An 18,987-nucleotide genomic window follows, 5' to 3' on the forward strand; every position below is an offset into this window, starting at 1 on the left:
TAAAAGGATTGATGAAGCAAAATAATAGGTTATTATTTAGAACTTTAAAAAGATGATTTGGTCTAGCTTTGGCCATCGCCACATTAATATAATAAACATTTAAGTTTTATTCTATTTTTTAAAAAGTGAGACACATATAAAGTTATCATCACTAACCATTGTTAGCAAATACATTGAGATTTGAATACAACGTTCTCTATTGTCCTCGTTCTGAGTCCAACTTTTCAGTGATGTTGAAACAGTCCCAAGTTTTCCATGACTAGAGATGCTGTGGCCTAACTGGGGGGCCACTGGCATTGCTGGTTAGTGTCCTAATACCAGCTCGGCTCACCCCTTTCAACAGTATCCTCCTGAAATTGCAGTTTGCCTCAAAACTAAGACAAGATATGCATGAACTTGTTGGATTGGGTTGCCTTTGAACATATTTATGTCTGTATCCACTGAAATGCTGGTAGGATCTGACAGATCCTAAATACGTATCACAACAGACCCAGGAGACAGCTTCTCAGGATTCGCAGGAGTTTCACAAAACCACAAAAGCAGAAAGTTCACACATTAATTTTAGAAGCCAGTATGCACTGTTTACTGTCCTCTCGCTTTTGTTGCTGCAGATCAGATTCCCAATGGTGTCTGCTGACTGCACTTTTCCCAGAGCCTTCCTGAAGTGCGTGGGCCACCTGGCTCAGCCCGAGGCCCTTCTCAAAGAATAAGACCTACTCCAGGCCACTAGGGTTCTGACCATCCCTTGCTCTGTGAACACACAGCAGCAGCATTTCCTCCGGAAGGGTGTCTGGAGCTTAGCCCACATCTCCAGGGGTTTTTCTAAACGTTGAATCACTGCAGGAAGATGCTGGGAGAGAAGTCACCCTGGTGCGCTCACGCCACCACCCATCTCACCCTGAAATGTTTCTTGAAAGAATTAATGAGTGGATACGATTGTGAACTGACACGCTTATGGAAGAACAATATTAAAATAACACTATTGGGTCACAGGCTGTCTCTCCAAATTCAAGAAGATTGAAATCATATCAAGCATCTTCTCAGACCACAAATAAACTACAATAAAAACAATCAAAAACATTCAAACACTTGGGAGCTGAATAGCATGCTATTAAACAATGATTGGGTTACCAAAGAGATCCAAGAAGAAATTAAAATAACATTCTCAATACTGAGGATGTTCAAAAGCAGATGACTAAACACGGATTCAGGAGACTACTCTCCCACGGAAAGGCAAAGGCCAGAAGACTTCAACTTGTACCATAATGATTACGTTAGGTAATTAATTTATGAACCTGAAACAGTATTTTTAAACTTGACCTTTACTGAGTTGAGAGTGAGACCTTTCCTTCAGTGTTGGGAGGTTGTTCATGCTCTCTAATCACACCGATTTTAAGGTATAAAAATGAGAGCTTCCAGTCCTTCCTTCCCAAAGGCTAGAAGGAGCACAGCTCTTAAAGCGGGGCAATGATCAAACTGGTTTTAAAAGGCTCACCCAGCCGGTGTGGCTCAGGTGGCTGAGAGTCATCCCATATACCAGGAAGTGCCGGGTTTGATTCCTGGTCAGGGCACATGCCAGGTTCGGGCTCGATCCCTAACAGGAGGCAGCCAATTGATGCTCTCTCGTCAATGTTTCTATCTCTCGCTCTTCCTTCCTCTCTCGGAAATCAGTAAAAACGTATTTCTTTTTTAAAAAGGCTGCTCCATGAGTTACAGGTGGGCAGCAGGTTGGAGGGCCCAAAAGAAATTATAATGTTGGTGAAAAAGATTAGATTCAACTAATAGCAGAGATGGAAAGAGGTGGAGAGAGTCGAGAGGTGTTCAGTGGATAAAATCGACAGCGCTTGGCTGTTGCTGGACTTGGGACGGTTGGGACGGGAAGGAAGGGTAGGGCAGGGAGCCGCAGTCTCAGATCTGAGGAGCACGTGCAGCTCCCGGTTAGGCCATCCTGGAAGAGGACCAGGCTCTAAGAAGATGAAAGGCTCAGTCTCAGACACTCTGAGTTTCAGGCACCAGTGAGGCACCCCATTTACCCAGAGTGCCGGTGGATATAAGGATACACAATTCAGCAAAAGGCTAACCTGGAGGTGAGGAACCGAAGGTCACGGCGTAATAAAGCTGCCAGTGAATGACTGCCTAGGACAGTGGCCGGCAAACTCATTAGTCAACAGAGCGGCAAACCGTGGCTCGCGAGCCGCAGTTTGCTGACCACTGGCCTAGGACACGCACCGAGGCGCCCATGCAAGGCTGGACAGAGGAAAATAAACCTTCACAGAAGGCCAAAAGCAACATCCTGACGTGAGGAGGAGAACCAGGTGCGTCTTCTGGAAGTGTCATGAGGGAGAAGGCAACCTCAATGCGTGTAAGAGGAGCAGAGACAGCAGAGATCAGACACCGGAGAGAAGTCTGCGTCTGGACGGGGAGAAGAAAGACGGTGGGAGCTGAAGGGAGAAGAGGAAATGAGGTCAGACTGAAAGTTTTTCTTGAAGATGAGAAATTGTGCTTCATTTCTGAGGAGGCAGATCCAATCAAAGAGAAGAGACGAGGTAACGAAAACGAAAGGGTGAGCAGCGTTATAATGTGACGGAGAAGGCTGAGAGGATGGGGCCCAGGCAGGCCAACATGTTCCCTAGAACATTCCCAATGAATCAAAAGTCTAGGTGTTGTACATAAAATACTTTAAAATACAAATACTATTTTCCAGGCACATGTAGACATTTAGAGAATGGCACACTTTTCTCGGTGTGGTGGGTTAAGAAGACAAGAGAGAGACAAGGTTTAAATCATGGGCACACGAGGGGAATTCCAGAGTCGGCCTCTGCAGAGAAAACAGGAAGTGGCGCGCTCCGCTGTGTCATCTGTGCTAACTGCTGTCAGGAGCAGCGCCACCGATTTCCTGGAAATACACTTTATTCTTTATAGGGAACTTTATTAAGAATGTCAACTAATTCTTGCCATCCTTAAAATGTTAACTGTTATTCTGCATAACGTCAAGAACTAGAGGTACACAAAAATGAACAGCTGTGTTAGGGTGGAGGGGGTTAGGGAAAATGTCCCTTCCTGTGACATTTCTACATAATTACTTGCCATCACAGTGAAATCATTATTAAAGATAATGACCTAATAACTTGGGGTAGATGCAGGAAAGGGATTAAAAAGGTAAGTGCCCCTGTGTGGACATGTTTGCATCCTCATGCGAACAGACTAACCATAAAAGCACGCTATGGGACAATGGGGAAATTAAAAAACTGATTGGATATTAGATGATAAGGAACTATCTTTTAATATGTTTTTATTGATTTCAGAGAGGAAGGAAAGGGAGATAGAAACATCAATGATGAGAGAGAATCACTCATCGGCCACCTCCTGCATGTCCCCCCACTGGGGATCAAGCCCACAACCCAGGCATGTGCCCTTGACTAAAACTGAACCCGGGACCCTTCAGTTTGCAGGCCAACGCTCTATCCACTGAGCAAAACCAGCTAGGGCAATAAGGAACTACTTTAAATTTACTTTGGGGTATGGTAATAATACCATAGTGTGTCTTCAGCAATAAAAATAAATGAATATATATATACTACAGCATGAATGAATCTCAAAATAATTATGCTGAGTGAAACGGCACAAAGGTACATTTTAAGGAAATGTAAACTAGTATATGTTGACAGAAAGCACATCAGTGGCTGCATGGGGACGAGGAAGAGACAGATTACAAAGATACCTGGAAACTTTTGGAGGTATATGGATATGCCCACTATCTCAATTGTGGTGGTGGCTTTAAGGACACATCTGCCAACTTACCAAACTGTACACTTTAAATATGTGCCACTTATTATATGTCAGTCATGCCTCATTAAAGCTGTTTACATCTTAGAGATACATACTGAAATGTTTTTAATGTGTTTTAAATTCCCCAATTTTTTGGGGGGCGGGGGCAGTAATAGGTGAAACAAGATGGCCCCATCGATTACTGTTGAAGCTCGTGCTACGTACATTTGGGTGGGAGAGGGGGCACTTCTCATCCCTCTGTTTGGGTGTATTTGCTAATTTTCCTAAAAGAAGTTTCTTAACAGACCTGTTAATTCATTTAGTTTCCTCCTACTCTTACATTTTCATGTCCTAGTTCCATCAGAACTTAATCATTTTCTCCTCATTCTTTCTAATGCCTTACAATTCTAAAATTATTCCCTACCCATTTCCTGCTCTCCTCCCAAAACGATTAGAAGGTATACTTTAAGTTTTAAAAAATATACTGCAGAGCAACTAATAATCATACAGCTAGCTACAATATCAATTTGGCTTATGTATTCATTCATGCACTCACAAGTTCCTTCTTTGAAAATAAAACAACCCCCCTCTGCCCCCCAAAAAATGGCTTAAATAATACAGTCCAGTAGCAAGGGGTTCAGTGCCCTCAGGGGTCCCACTCCATTTCTCCCTCAGCCCTGCCCTCGCCCTCCTCGTGTGAACTTTGGTCTCTGGCTGGTAGCAGCATTGCTGCTGCAAGTACAAGCCTTTCCTTTGTACAATGACACACAGAGGCATCCCTTTACTGAAAACAAGGCAAATTTCCCCTGCGGTCTCCATTGAACTTCCTCTGGCATCTGAGTCCTATGCCCAGCCTTTAACCAACCCCTTTCACCCACAGGATGTCTTACTTGGGCCAAGCTCTTGAACCCAATTACTGCACAAGGAGAGGAGACTCCCATGGCTGGCACAGAGCCTAATCAGGGATCACCATGAGCACAGGGGTCCTCTGCTCATACCTTGTGGCTCCTATGCAATGGGAAGGAGGTGGGGGTAATGCAGAACGGATGCTGTGGTTACAATAATGTCCATCAAGACAACTATGTTAATATTTAAAAATTACTAGGCAAATATTTTTAAAACTTGGAATGTAAAATTCAGAGAGAGGTTTATTCTGTGGCTATTCTTCTAAAAGCTCCTTCTCTGGTTCCTTATTAATTTATCTGCTTTTTTTGTTTTTATATTGAACTAGAGACCCAGTGCCCGAAATTCATGCAGGGGGAGGAGGGTGTCCCTCAGCCTGGCCTGCAACCTCTCACAATCCGGGACATCACTCTCGCAATCTGGGACTGCTGGCTCCTAACCGCTAGCCTGCCTGCCTGATAGCCCCTAACTGCTTACCTGCCTGCCCAATCACCCCTAACCACTCTGCCTGCCTGCCTGCCTGATCACCCCTAACTGCTCATCTGCCTGCGTGATTGCCCCTGATCGCCCCTAACCACCTCTGCCTCAGCCCCCGCGGCTTGGTCTGGAAGGACATCCTGCTGTCTGGTCTAATTAGCATATTACACTTTTGTTGTTATAGATTCTCCAGCATATCCTAGGTCCCTTTTCTTCCCTCTTCCATGTGTTCACTTTATCAACTATATGCTGATGATTAGTAAATCTCTTTTCTCTTTCCTGGGGTTAAACTACGTATTCAACTGCTTACCATACACCACCATGTGACTAGAGGATACTCAAACTTCCTATGTCCAAAACTGAACGCATAATCTTAATTCTGTAACTCCTTACCTCCTCTTCATTCCCTATTTTGGTAAACACTTCTCCCAGTTCTTCAAGCCATGTTTGAAGGCTGTCCCTCTTCCCCCCTCAGACTAGCACATCAAATCAGCATCTGTGGATGCTAACCTTTACCGCCCCATCGCTGCCACAGCCTTGGTCAAGTCCCTATCGCTGCAGCTGTCCCCTAACTTAACTGCTTTCCCTTTTAGAACCTTCTGCCTCCTCCCAATATTCTTCACCGTTACCTAAATGCACCTTTCTAAAGAACAAAACCGATCATATGTCACTCACCCATTTAAAAACACTCAGTGGCTTTCAAAAACTTTGAGGATAAGTTCAAAACGCCACACAGCCTACGAAGTCCTGTTAATCGCGCCTACCTCATCTTTTACTACTTCGCTCCCTGCACTCTGGGCTTTCATCTGCTACTTGCAGTTCCCTAAACATGCTCTCACTTCTCTGCCTCTGCCTGGAGGATTCCTTCCTGCTCCTTAGCCTGAGGCAGGCCTTCCTTCTCTACACCCTCCAGTCTGGGCTTGGATGCTCCTTCTCTGCGCTCCCAGAGCACCTGCAGTCACCACTACCAAAGAAAAAGTTACACCTTCACCAAACTCAAACCGTCCGCTGGACGGAAGGCATGCTCCTATACAGACAGACAAATGTGAACCCACCAGGGCCAGCACCATACATGGCCACAGCAATTCATCAACATACTTTTTTTGAATGAATCAATTTATGAATGTATAAATGTTACATTTACGTAGTGTTTAGGACTTAATTTTCCAAACACTTTTTTGTAGCAATATCAATAGCCCACCTCCCTCACATTTTTAGAATAATGATCAAGTACAGCTTCCAGAAAAAACAGTGATTGCCTAATCACGTAAAAGTTAAAACTTCCTCTAAAGTATTCTCTGGGCAGCTTAGTGTGCAAACACATGCCACTGAGGAGCAAATTAAGGCCAGGACCCCAGGGTAATGGGATAGTACATCCTGAAGTAGTCCTAGAAACTGTGAGTGAATGAACAAAGTGCCTTCCACCTAGGGGAGGGACAAAAAGCTGGGACTTTCAGGCCACAAGACTTGAGGAAATAATGAGCCTTTCCAGGATACCCACTCGTACTGCATCTTCCACTCTGGGAACAATAACGACCATTCTCCTCGGGCTTCCAGAGCCCTGTGCACTCACTGGAATGCCAGCAGGGTCCTCACATAAAAGGGCTTCTATGAGGAGCCATTTCTATAAAAGATGAGAGCCACACCTTAGGTCACCACAGAGGAATCAAAACACCCAGCTAGAGTTACAAGCAGTTAATTATCTAAGTTAAAGTCCATAAAGACAAGATATTTCTTGCTGGAAATATTAAAAATAGGTGGGTTGCTGATAATGCATTTAAAACTCAATTCTAGAGATCAAAGGACTTGTATGCATGCATATAAGTCTAACCAATGGACATAGACAACAGGAGGGTGAGGGCATGAGTGGGGGGTAGGGGGGCAATGGGGCGATAAGGACACATATGTAATACCTTAATCAATAAAGAAAAAAAATGCAACCCCCGCCCCCCCCAAAAAAAACAACAACTCAATTCTAAGTGCAGCGCTTTAGAATGTAGTAGGTTAACTAACTTCTCCCCAGGTAGTATAAATTTTGAAGCTGGTGACAGATGAGAAGTTTGCAGGAGGCCCCCATATTTGCTTTTAAAAGAAATAGCTAAGCAAGTTTATAGTGACCTTTTCAAGGGCAAAATTGCTAAAAGCAAAACAGAAGGAACTAGCTGTTCTCATCTCAGTGAGAAACCTAAAGCAACACAGGGAGTTCTTTTTCTCCTATTTCAAGTTAGTATCTGGTTTAAGTCACGTATTACAAGTATGAAAACTGAAGTACAAAGTAAGTTTTAAAAAAACTCACCTGAAATAGCTTAAAGAACTAATGATACGGATTTCAATGCTTTTGAGTGTTAAAGCCTCTACGACATGGGAGATTTCTTCCGCCACGGTTCCACCTGGGGTTGTTTCTGTGCATGGTACGTGTGTGCATGCTACAACAGCTAGCTTGTAAGGGGCTGGTGAACACTTGCATATTGCACAAGGAAAACCTCATGTAATACGACGGCCTACATTTATTTTAGTACTGGGAGACCTATACTGGACTCTGACCTCTTGCACTGTAAGATGATACATTTGTGATAATCTGTTTCAGCAGCAATAGAAAACCAATGTACCTAAAAAGATCACACTACTTGCCAAGGTCCCCAGTGACTATAATAGGTCTGAGTCTTTCCTGTCCACTGTTCTTTCCTTCACACCACTGCACTGACAGTTACTCTAAAATAAACATTTTTGTGTATATTAAAAAAAAAGTCATATAATTCCCCCAAAACATTTACTATGTAAAATAGAGAAAGATCAAATTGTTCCTAATTAAGCCAAGCAGTGTTTTATAATTTCCTTTCTTGTACTGTTTTGTGTTGAATTGCTTCTTTTTGTTTGCTTAACTTAATATAAAACATTAATTGTTCCAACACTGTCCACAAACACCTTGCAGTACAACTGGTTAAATAGCTGATTAGTTCATAGAGTCTGAATTTTCACTAATGTTCTGGGTAAATTTTTTTTCATTCAACAGAGGCCTTTAACCAAGAAACTCTTGTGTTGTCCCAGTATTCTTACATTGATAATTTATTCTCCTCAAATGTCTCTGTCCTCTCCTTTGTGGGATTCTAATTGGGCAGATTTTGAACTCCTGGATCGATCACCTAATTTTTTTTAACTTTTCCCTTGTACTTTCTATATCTCAATTTGTTTCACTTTCTGAAAGATTTCTTTACTTTCCAGCCCTTCTGCTGGACTTCTTCATTTCAGCTATTCTATCATTTTTGAACACTGTCCTCCTGATTTGTTCTTTCTCTTTCCTTTACATGCACATTGTTTTTAATGAGTCCAGTATCTTAATCATCTGAGGAATATTCATGTTGTTTGATTCTAGTTCTTTTCCAACCCATTAGCATGTACTTCCTCCAGGTTCTTTTACTAAGTTCATTTATTTGAGCTTCCTTCATATCTGGCTGTAACAGGGAAATTCGCAGTCTCTCTGGCTCCATCTTGTTCAAGACTGTGTGGGTCCCATGGCCTTCTGGCTAACAGCACCTGCTTTGTCTTGCATGTAGACATGTTAATCATTAGAGGAATTCCAAAAACAGCCCCTCCCATTTCCCCTTCCCTTGACATAAAAGAAGAAGCCTAAACTCGGTCTTAAGGTGAATCTGAGGTATCACTAGGCTCCTATCTTCTCAGCTGGGATCTCATTGGTCAATAAACTTTTCCTTACTTCAAACTCTGACGTTTGAGTTTTGGACTTTTGAAGCATCTGGCACACAGACTTTGGACGGTAACATGGTGATGATGGACTGTCCAAATGAGGCTTACATGTGTGCATCCAGCATGCTAACTGGTGGGTTCAATGAAAGGCAGTAAGATGGCAAGCTGACTTTTTCCTTGGGGAGCCCACAACTGCAGACATTACCAGGTCTTTTACGTAGAACCTAGAGAAGTAATTGCCTGAAGGCCAATCTTAGGAATTGGAGACTGGTTGAAAGCACTCTAAGAATAAGGTGGTTTAAAAATGCTGGCTTGCTTCTCGTCAGTATCCCCTCTTCAGGCAATTAGGTTGTTGATGCATTTAGTAAATTTTCTATCATCCATTTTAAAAAGTATCTCTCATCCAGGGTTTTATCTCCTCTCTCCATTCTCTTTTTCTTTGTGGGCTTTACCTTTTTAGACATTTTTTTTTGGTTTGTTTACAAGTTTTACATGCAATAAACTTTAATATCTCAAGAAAAACGATTTTAAATATGATGTTGCATACAACAGACACCAATTATTCAAGAAAAATCATCTTACATATATTACATGGAATAAACATTAATACTTCAACAATAAAAGGATTTTAAGTATAATATTACCAAAACTGTACTAACACAGAATATCATAAAAGTTGTAGGAAATATTAAAAATCTGCAAGTAACAGGATTACTTCTATTATGTTCTAGTATATATTTTCCCCCTCTGGCTCTATTTCTGTTCATCAGTTTATGTTGTTCATTATATTCCACAAATAAGTGAGATCATTATGATATTTATCTTTCTCCGACTGGGTTATTTCACTTAACATGATGCTTTTAAAGTCTATTTTGTTAGATGTGAGTAATGCTACTCCAGCTTTTTTTCTTTTTCTTTTCCATTTGCATGGAAAAATTTTTTCCATCCCTTCACTTTCATCCTGTGTGTGTCTTTTGTTTTAAGGTGGGTCTCTTGTAGATAGCATATAGTTGGGTCATGTTTTTGTATCCATTCAGCTACCCTACACCTTTTGATTGGAGCATTCAATCCATTTACATTTAGGGTTATTATTGAGAGGTACTTATTTATAGCCATTTTAATTCTGTATGGCTAGGTTTCTCACTCTGTTTCTTCTTCTCAGCAATCCCTCACAGCAATCTCTTTAGCATTTCTTGTAATGCTGGCTTGGTGGTGATGAACTCCTTTAGCCTTTTTTTTTTTTTTTAGTCTGGGAAGCTCTTTATTTGACCATCTATTTTGAATGAAAGACTTGCTGGATATAGTAATCTTGGTCTCAGATCCTTGCTTTTCATTATCTTGAGTACTCCATGCCATTCCCTTCTGGCCTGTAGAGTTTCTGACGAGAAATCAGGTGTCAGCCTTATGGGAACTCCTTTGTAGGTACCAGTTTTCTTTTCTCTTGCTGCCTTTAAGATTCTCTCTTTGTCTTTAATTGTTGGGATTTTAATTATGATGTGTCTGGGTGTGGGCCTGTTTGGGTTCTTCTTGTCTGGGGTTCTCTGTGTCTCCTGAACTTGTGTGACTTTTCTTTACCCGGTTAGGGAAGTTTTCTACCATTATTTCTTCAAACACCTTCTCTATTCCTTTCTCCCTTTCTGCCTCTTCTGGCACACCTACTGTCCTAATATTGATACATTTCACATTGTCCCACAGCTCCCTTAAGCTGTTCTCCTGATTTTTAATTGTTTTTCTTTTTGGTTTTCTAATTGAATGATGTTTTCAACTCTGTCTTCTAATTCCCTGATTCGTTCCTCAGCTTCCCCTAATCTGCTGTGTATTCCTTCCAATGTGTCCTTTATTTGTGTAATATCATTCTTTATCTCAGACTGTTCTTTTTCCATAGTTACTACATCTTTTTTCATACTGTTGAGCATTTTTAACATCATTACTCTGAACTCTGTTTCAGATAAATTTCTTATCTCTGCTTCATTTATCTCTTCTTCTGGAGAATTTGCTAGTTCTTTCATTTGGGGGTTGTTTCTTTGTTTCCTCATTTTGGTTGTCTGGGTTTGTGACTGTGTTTTAGGTAGATCCTCTATACCTCTCAATCTCTAGTTCAGGACAGTGTTAAAGGCTGTTTCTGACTAATTGGATCAGGCAAAGACTGAAAGCCTCCAGAGACTGCCTCTGTCTACAGACTAATAGGATTCCAAGTTGAATTGCCCCCAGGCAGTCATCCTCAGGTGTGGCAAGACTTTTCTCAACAGGGTGGGGCAGTTGCTTCTGCCTGGAGGCTCATTGTTACTTTTAATCTCTTAAGTGGCCTCAGGGCAAGATGTTTTCCCATAGGGTGTGTCGACTGTGTCCCCCCAGGCAAGGCAGATGTCTATGTGGGAAAGATGTCCTCTGCTGTGTGAGGGAATGACTCAGCCCAGGAAACTTGGGGTGTCTGCCTTCTGAGTTCTATCCCCTGAGTCCCCAGTCCTGGGTTCTGCTCTCACAGCTCCAGTCCACTTCACTCTCCCTCTGCCAGAGCACAAGGTGGGTGGCTCCACAGGGAATTTTTGTGTGTTGGCCCCATAAGAGGGTGCCCGAACTTTCAGCTGCCACTGCCTGGCAGACAGCACCCCACCACTTTTCACAGCTAGATGTTATGTGGGTACCCTCCTCAGTTTGATGCTCTCTGATGGGGAGCCCAGCTTCGGGATTAGATCCCAGTGGCACCCCTCCAGAGCTGAGCTATCTCTCCAGGACTTCAGTTGCCGTCTGTGGGTGCCCAGCCAGCTCTTTTGCGCCCCTGCCCCTCCTACCAGTCTCTATGCCATCTCCACCTTCGGTCCTTGGGTATCAGGGTTCTCTCCTGTGAGTTTTCCATGGATTATTCAGGAAGCCTTTCCTTATTTCAGTTGTAATTCCAGCTTGTTCCTGGGAGCATGTCCATGCCTTTTGTTTTGTTTTTCATTCAGCAGAGGCCTTTTTTTTTTTTTTTTAAGCAAATTCTTTTTTTAAAAAAACCTTTTATTAAAATTGATTTTAGAGAGAGGAAGAGAAACATTGATCTGTTGCCTCAAGTATGAACTCTGACCAGGGATCAAACCTGAAACCTGGGTATGTGTCCTGAATGGGAATCTAACCACCGACCTTCAGTGTATGGGATGATGCTCATTCACTGAGCCACACCAGCCAGAGCTACATTTTTTTAAAAAAATTTCTTTAATGTCATGTAAAGTGGGGTTTCCGAGAGAGAGGCTGTGTGTGTGCTCAGTCCAACATCCTCTCTTATATTAGACAATTGGATCTCTCTTCCTGGTAACTAAAAACAAAACAAAACCACCTCTGTTCATTTCAAATAAAATGTACTTGAAAATAACTAATTGAGATAAAAACAAAATAAAGTCAAAACCCACATTATTTAAAAAGAGAGGAAACAATTTATCAATTCAACATGTGTAATAGGAGCACTTAGTATATAGCAAGGACTAGGGAGCACTTTACATAAATCATCTCATTTAAAATACCTAATCTATTATCTACTTTAATATACTGAATCCTATGAAACAAAATTATCACTTCTATTTTTCTTATCATTATTCCTGTTTGCAAAGATTTAATTAATCTACTCAAGGTCAAACAGTAAATAAGTATTGGCACTAAAATTCAAACCCATACCTGAGTTTCTAAAACCCATAAAAAACCAGATCTCATATGAAGAGGAGAAAAAAGAGGAAAAAATTTAGTTTTTCATAATTACCCTTAACTTTGGAGCTCCTAAAAATGAGATAAATTTCCCATAGCTAAATGCCACTGAAAGAACATTTGTCTTATGTTTCTTACTAATTTTACCTGTTCTTAAGATAGGCAAGAAAATGGCATCTAGTAATTGCTTTTCTTAGAGGAGGTTCGGTTTACTTATTCTATGAGCCAGACTCACAGACAGCTAACACTGTTTCTAGTATCTTAATGAATTGTTAGTATATGCATATGTACATAATAGAGACATGCAAAAGAAGTATTTATGTATGTTAAGATGTCAGGTAGATACAGCAAGAACAAATAAAATAAAACCAAAATCCAAACCATACAAAACAGAGAGATAGGGAGAGGGGAGAAAGTGAGTTAAGATGATAGATATGCATACCATTAAGTTAATGTATATGAAAGTATTGGACTAAGAAGGTCTATAAATGTCAGATAAGCCTAGCCAGCATGGCGCTGGCGTGGCTCAGTGGTTGAGCATCGAGATCACTGAACCAGGAGATCACTGTTTGACTCCCAGTCAGGGCACAAGCTCAGGTTGCAGGTTCAATCTCCAATGGGGGACATGCAGGAGGCAGCTGATCAACAATTCTCTCTCATCATTGATGTTTCTATATCTCTCTCCCTCTCCCTTCCTCTCTGAAATCAATAAAAAAAAATTTAAGTCAGATTAATAATTAACATTTGGTGGCAAGGAGAGCCTTTTAAAATGTTAAAACTAAACTAAACTAAAATGTTAAAACTGCTGGTTTCACCTCATCAAAACTAGTGTTGTATATTGGCATAGTCTTATAATTCAATTTCATATCCAATAGGTATATTCCTTTTCATTTGGATAAAATTTACCAAAACACAAAGTAGAAAAAAACACCAGTCTTTAACTAGTTTTGATTCATTAGTCTTAATTTACTTGCTAACTTTCTAATATAGTTTCCAAATCTGCATGTGTGTATGTACATGCATTTTACACAGATGTTTGCTTAGATGCCTTTAAGAACTAAAATTTTATGACTGTATGAAAAATTCCAGTTCACAATGAAAACAGAAAACAAATCACAAATGAAAACAAAATAAATAATGTCCCAACTACTAAAATGGAGAAATAAGAAATTGCTTTTCAAGGAAATAAAAGTTCAATCTACAAACATAAATGGAACATAAGCAAAAGAAATAGCTTATCTAAAAAAAATCAGAAGAATGTTTATTATGTACAAAGATGATAAGAAACCAGGCAAGTCTTTAGAGTACATGGTACTTAAGGAGACATAGCTAAGATCATAGAATTTGTCTTGCATATGAGAGGACCACTAATAAAATTGATCTGTAATATTATCTACCCATTCTACAAGTTTAAGGCAGATACAAATTCTGAAAACAGAATTTTTTTACCATATATTTACATCACTGATAAACAGATTCTTAAAAAGTGTTTCTGAAAATGTTCAATATATCATAGACATCATAAAAATCAGGCCCAGATAATTAAAATATCACTATACCATCAGTCCCAAGAAATTATTTAAATTCTAATTTCTCTTCAGTCACAGATTATGTAAAATTTGCATAACCATTTAATTTTCCTACAATGACTAGTTTATTACCTAAACTTTACCTGCCTAGTATTGATTTTTTTCTTCTGATTTCAAAAATAATACAGTTTGAGTTCCTTAAGAGTATTACTTTCTTTCATATTTGTACATACTACACCATGTGAGGTAAGAACCCATTCCACACTAACTCTAGATAAATAACGGCTACTCCCCTTCATTCTTGCTGTTTCTAGGTTTATAAAACCCAATAGTCAGTAAAACAAAGCTTAATGCTATTGGTGTATGAGAGAAGCAATTTTATTTTAGGCATTTTGAAAATTCCCCGCCTCATTAAAAGATGCAGACTTTCATATCAATTACAGGAATGACAGAACTCGTCATTAAAGACTGTTTTCTAAACATAACAATCTCACAGATGAGTCAGATGACTTGCAAACAATAGACCTTTTAAGAAATGTTTCAACATTCATAGAAGTGGCCAGTTAACAGGAGCACACACTGACTACTTAACATGACCTCCCAGCTGAGGAAGATTGTCTTTAGAAACACGAGGACAGACAGTATTTTCTAATGATCATATAGGGAAAAAATTTCATTGGGGCTTATTTGCGACATATGTGTATTTTTTAGTTACTTGATCACATGAGTTTTCTTCCAGTTAAAAAAAAAAACAAACAAAAAAAAACCTCCCCCCTGGGTTTCTTTTAGTGGTAATTATTTGTATCACAATTAAAAATCATATTATTTTTGGACTTCAGAGCTCCATGGTCTAACTTGTTCTGTATTCAATGGTCTGTCATGTGAGATATGCTCTCCCAAGAGGTCATGGGATGTGAAAGGAAAATACTAGAACTTCTGTTTTTATCTTTCATCTTTTTTTTCAATTAAGCTCTACTTTATTTAGTATATGGGTGACATAAATACCTGGTGGCTATTGACTGCATTTATTTCTTCAGTAGTTCCTAGAAACAGTAAATAGTAGATAAATGCTTAAGCGTACTTAAAACTAACTATAAAAATGAAAGCTGCTACAGTATAATGCCCTAACTTAATGTTTCAATTTATCTAAATGTGGCTTTTTTTGTACTCTGAAAGAAATGACCTCATGGTAGTATATAAATGGGAATGCTGATGAACAAAAGTGTAGCAGAGCTGAATTGGGGAATTTTATTTCAAGAAATCTCTGAGTTATTGAGACAACCTAATGGTCCAAAAAGTCATGTTACGCCCTAACTGGTTTGGCTCAGTGGCTAGAGCGTCGGCCTGCGGACTCAAGGGTCTTTTAAAATGTTAAAACTAAACTAAACTAAAATGTTAAAATAATACAGGTTCTATTTTGTTTGTGTTGGAGCAAGGGTGTAATGGGAAAGCACACTAGGAGGCTTTTGAGGTGTTGGCAATGCCCCGTTTCTTAATTCCAGTCAAGGGTATGTACCTTTGTTGCAGGCACATAACCAGTAGCGAGTGTGCAGAAGGCAGCTGATGGATGTTTCTCTCTCATCGATGTTTCTCTCTATCCCTCTCCCTTCCTCCCTGTAAAAAAATCAATAAAATGTACTTAAAAAATTTTTTTAAAAAGTCATGTTACTTTTCACTCTCATTATATTAAAATGCAAGGTCAAACATCAAAGAGATGCCATACTTTCCTCCCAGGCTGATAAAAATCTAAAAGTCTGAAAACACCATGTGTTGATGAGAATATGGAACAATGGCTGGGACACTCAAACTGCTGATGGAAATGTAAATTAGTAACAGCAAATTTAAAACAATGTGCTCTCCCACAGTAAAAGTGAATGTCCTAAGACTTTAAAGCCAGTAATTTCACTCCTAGGTATATACCCTAGAACAGTGGTTGGCAAACTGCGGCTCACGAGCCTCGGTTTGCCGCTCTGTTGACTAATGAGTTTGCCGACCACTGTCATATACTACCCTTTACCTCTTTGCACACAATATGCCACAATTGCCTAATCCTCACAGCTTCTAACTACACGGTAACATTTAGTCTAGACCAGAACCACTGCCCTAGAATAAACATACACACAAGGCATAAAAGAGCTTTGCTCATAATACCTAGGACCACACTGTTAACCCAGATTTCCCTTTATTTTCACTGTTGACACTATTACAGATGTCCCCATTTTCACCTTCTTTGCCCACCTCCATCCAGCCCTCACGCCCCTTTCCCTCTGGCCATCACCACACTGTTGTCTGTGTCTATGGATTAAGCATGTTATTTGGCTAATTTCTTCACCTTCTTCCATCCAGTCCTCCCCGCTTCCAAAGCTCCGCTCTGACAGCTGTCAGTCTGTTTCATGTATCCATGCTTCTGGTTCTTTTTGTTTGTGTTGGAGCAAGGGTGTAATGGGAAAGCACACTAGGAGGCTTTTGAGGTGTTGGCAATGCCCTGTTTCTTAATTTGAGTAATATTTGCTTCATAATTATTAGACCTTACATGTAAAACAAACTTATAACTTATTAATATTTTTGGTATAATGATATTGTGGTTATGTTATAAAAGAGTCATCATTTAGGGATAAATATTGACATATGTATTTATGGATAAAATTATATAATTCTTGGGATTTGGCTTCAAAATAATACAAGAAAGGGGAAAAGGAATGGAATGAGACAAATAATTATCAGATAAAGTATAATGATTGAGCTGAGGAATGGGTACATGGGATTCATCATCATATCATCTACTTTTGAATTATTATTTTTGCTGATGTCACATTTTAAGTAACTAAAAAGAGCAGCAACTTGGCTTGCTAAGAAATGGCCTGCTTCATCGTAAGGTCTGTAATAACATGCTACTCTAAACTGAATAAAACCAATGTAAGAAAAGCATTAACGCACATATTTCCTCTCTGACATCGATAACTTAGAAAAGCATTCTAGTTTCTGAAAATAAATGACTTTCTATTTCCTTCTTACGCCCTTCCTCAACGTAAACTCATTTGAAATGATATGGACGACAGGTTACCAACTCTTCCCGACTGGTTAAGGGCATAAAACAACATGATAGGAACACCAAGACCCTTCCACTCCACCCTTATGCCAAGCTCCTCTCTAATTTGTTTTCTTAAATCTTTAGTATTGAGAGTATTACAGGTAACCCCCCTTCTCCCCACTGACCCCTCCATCCGGTTCCCGCCCCACCCCAGGCCTTCGCTACCCTATTGTCTGTGTCCATAGGTAATGCATCTCTACACTAACAAAAGGGTGGTATGCTAATTAGACCGGACGTCTTCCGGACAAAGCCACAGCTACTGAGAGGGCCCACGCCATGGGACAGGCGGCGGTGCAGCCAGTCCAGCGCCACAGTCCCTTTCGCAGAGGCCACAGGAGATGGGGCGCTGCTGCCCCAGCCGCAGGAGGGAGGTGCTGCAGCTGCCACCACCACTACGGGAGAGGCCTCCGATCGGGCCGGTCCAGCGCCACGGCCCCTTCCACAGAGGCAGTGGGAGAGGGGGCTGCGCGGTCCGGTCCCAGTGCTGCCCGTTCCGCAGAGGCAGCCACAGAGGCAGTGGCGCGGGCCTGTTCCCAGCGCCAGCCTCCGCAGAGGCTAGACAGGGTGCGACCTGCTGTGCCTCAACCTCCCTCAGCCCCTCCCACAGCCGGCCTGGCCCCAAATCACCCCCCACCCACCAGTGGGCGGCGGACAGGGCCAGCACTAAAAGCGAGGGCCGAGGGCCAGCGGCTGCAGAGGCCAGTAGTGGCACCAGCAGCAGGGTGATGGGGGAGGTGCCTCCCCTTGATGAGCCCGGTCGCCTCCCGAAGAGGGAGGCCAGACTGCGGCTAAGCCATCAGTAGGACATCCCCTGAGGGCTCCGGGACTGTAAGAAGGAGCAGGCTAGGCTGAGGGACCCCACACCCAGTGCACGTGCACCAGGCCTCTAGTCTATATAAAAAAGCCTAAGCGAACAGATGACCAGCCGGTAGCTATGAGATGCATTGACCACCAGGGGGGCAGACACTCAACACAGGAGCTGCTCCCTGGTGGTCAGTGCACTCCCAGAGCGGGAATGCCACTCAGCTGGCAGGTGCCCGATGCCAGGCTCATGGCTGGCAAGCACAGCTGCAGCGGCGTGAGCCTCTCCCACAGACACACCCCCTGCACGCCCAAGTGGCAGCAGCAGGCGCAGCCGGGCTGGGATGAGCGGGAGCAGCGTGGCATCCAGCCCGGGCTAGGGATCAACGCGGACAGCAGGCTGGAGCCTGACGAGCTGGCAGGTAAGGCTGGGCTGTGGTGGCGCAGAGGTCCACTGATCCCCACAAGCCAGGCTGAGGGACCCCACCGGTATATGAATCCATGCACCAGGCCTCTAGTATGCATATAAGATCTTTGCTCTTTCCTCCCCTTCCCTCCACTCCCCCTTCTGAGATTCGTCAGTCTGTTCCATATTTCCACACCTCTGATTCTATTTTATTAATCAGCTTATTTTTTTCCTTAGATTTCTTGTTTTTTTATATTTTTAGATACAATTGATATACTTATTGCCATTTTATTGTTCATATTTTTAATTTTTTCTTCTTCCTCTTCTTAAAAAATACCCTTCAACATTCCTTGTAATACTGGTTTGGTGGTGATGAACTCCTATAACTTTTTCTTGTCTGTGAAGCTCTTTATCTAACTCTCAATTCTAAATGAGAGCTTTGTTGGGTAAAATAATCTTGGTTGTAGGTCCTTGCTGTTCATCACTTTGAGTATTTCTTGCCATGATCTTCTGGCCTGCAAAGTTTCTGTTGAAAATCAGCTGACAGTTGTATGGGTGCTCCTTTATAGGTAACTAATTGCTTTTCTCTTGATACTTTTAAGATTATTTTTGTCTTTAACTCTTGGCAT

General features: G+C 41.4%; 1 protein-coding gene across 3 annotated transcripts in view; it reads right to left on the reverse strand.

Annotated features, from left to right (window-relative positions):
- CDC42SE2 (CDC42 small effector 2) overlaps positions 1–18,987 on the reverse strand; it is a 102,954-nt gene that overhangs the window by 7,788 nt on the left and 76,179 nt on the right. The window lies entirely within an intron of this gene.

This window comes from Plecotus auritus, assembly GCF_963455305.1.
Source record: "Plecotus auritus genome assembly, chromosome: 6".
Taxonomy (NCBI): Eukaryota; Metazoa; Chordata; class Mammalia; order Chiroptera; family Vespertilionidae; genus Plecotus; species Plecotus auritus.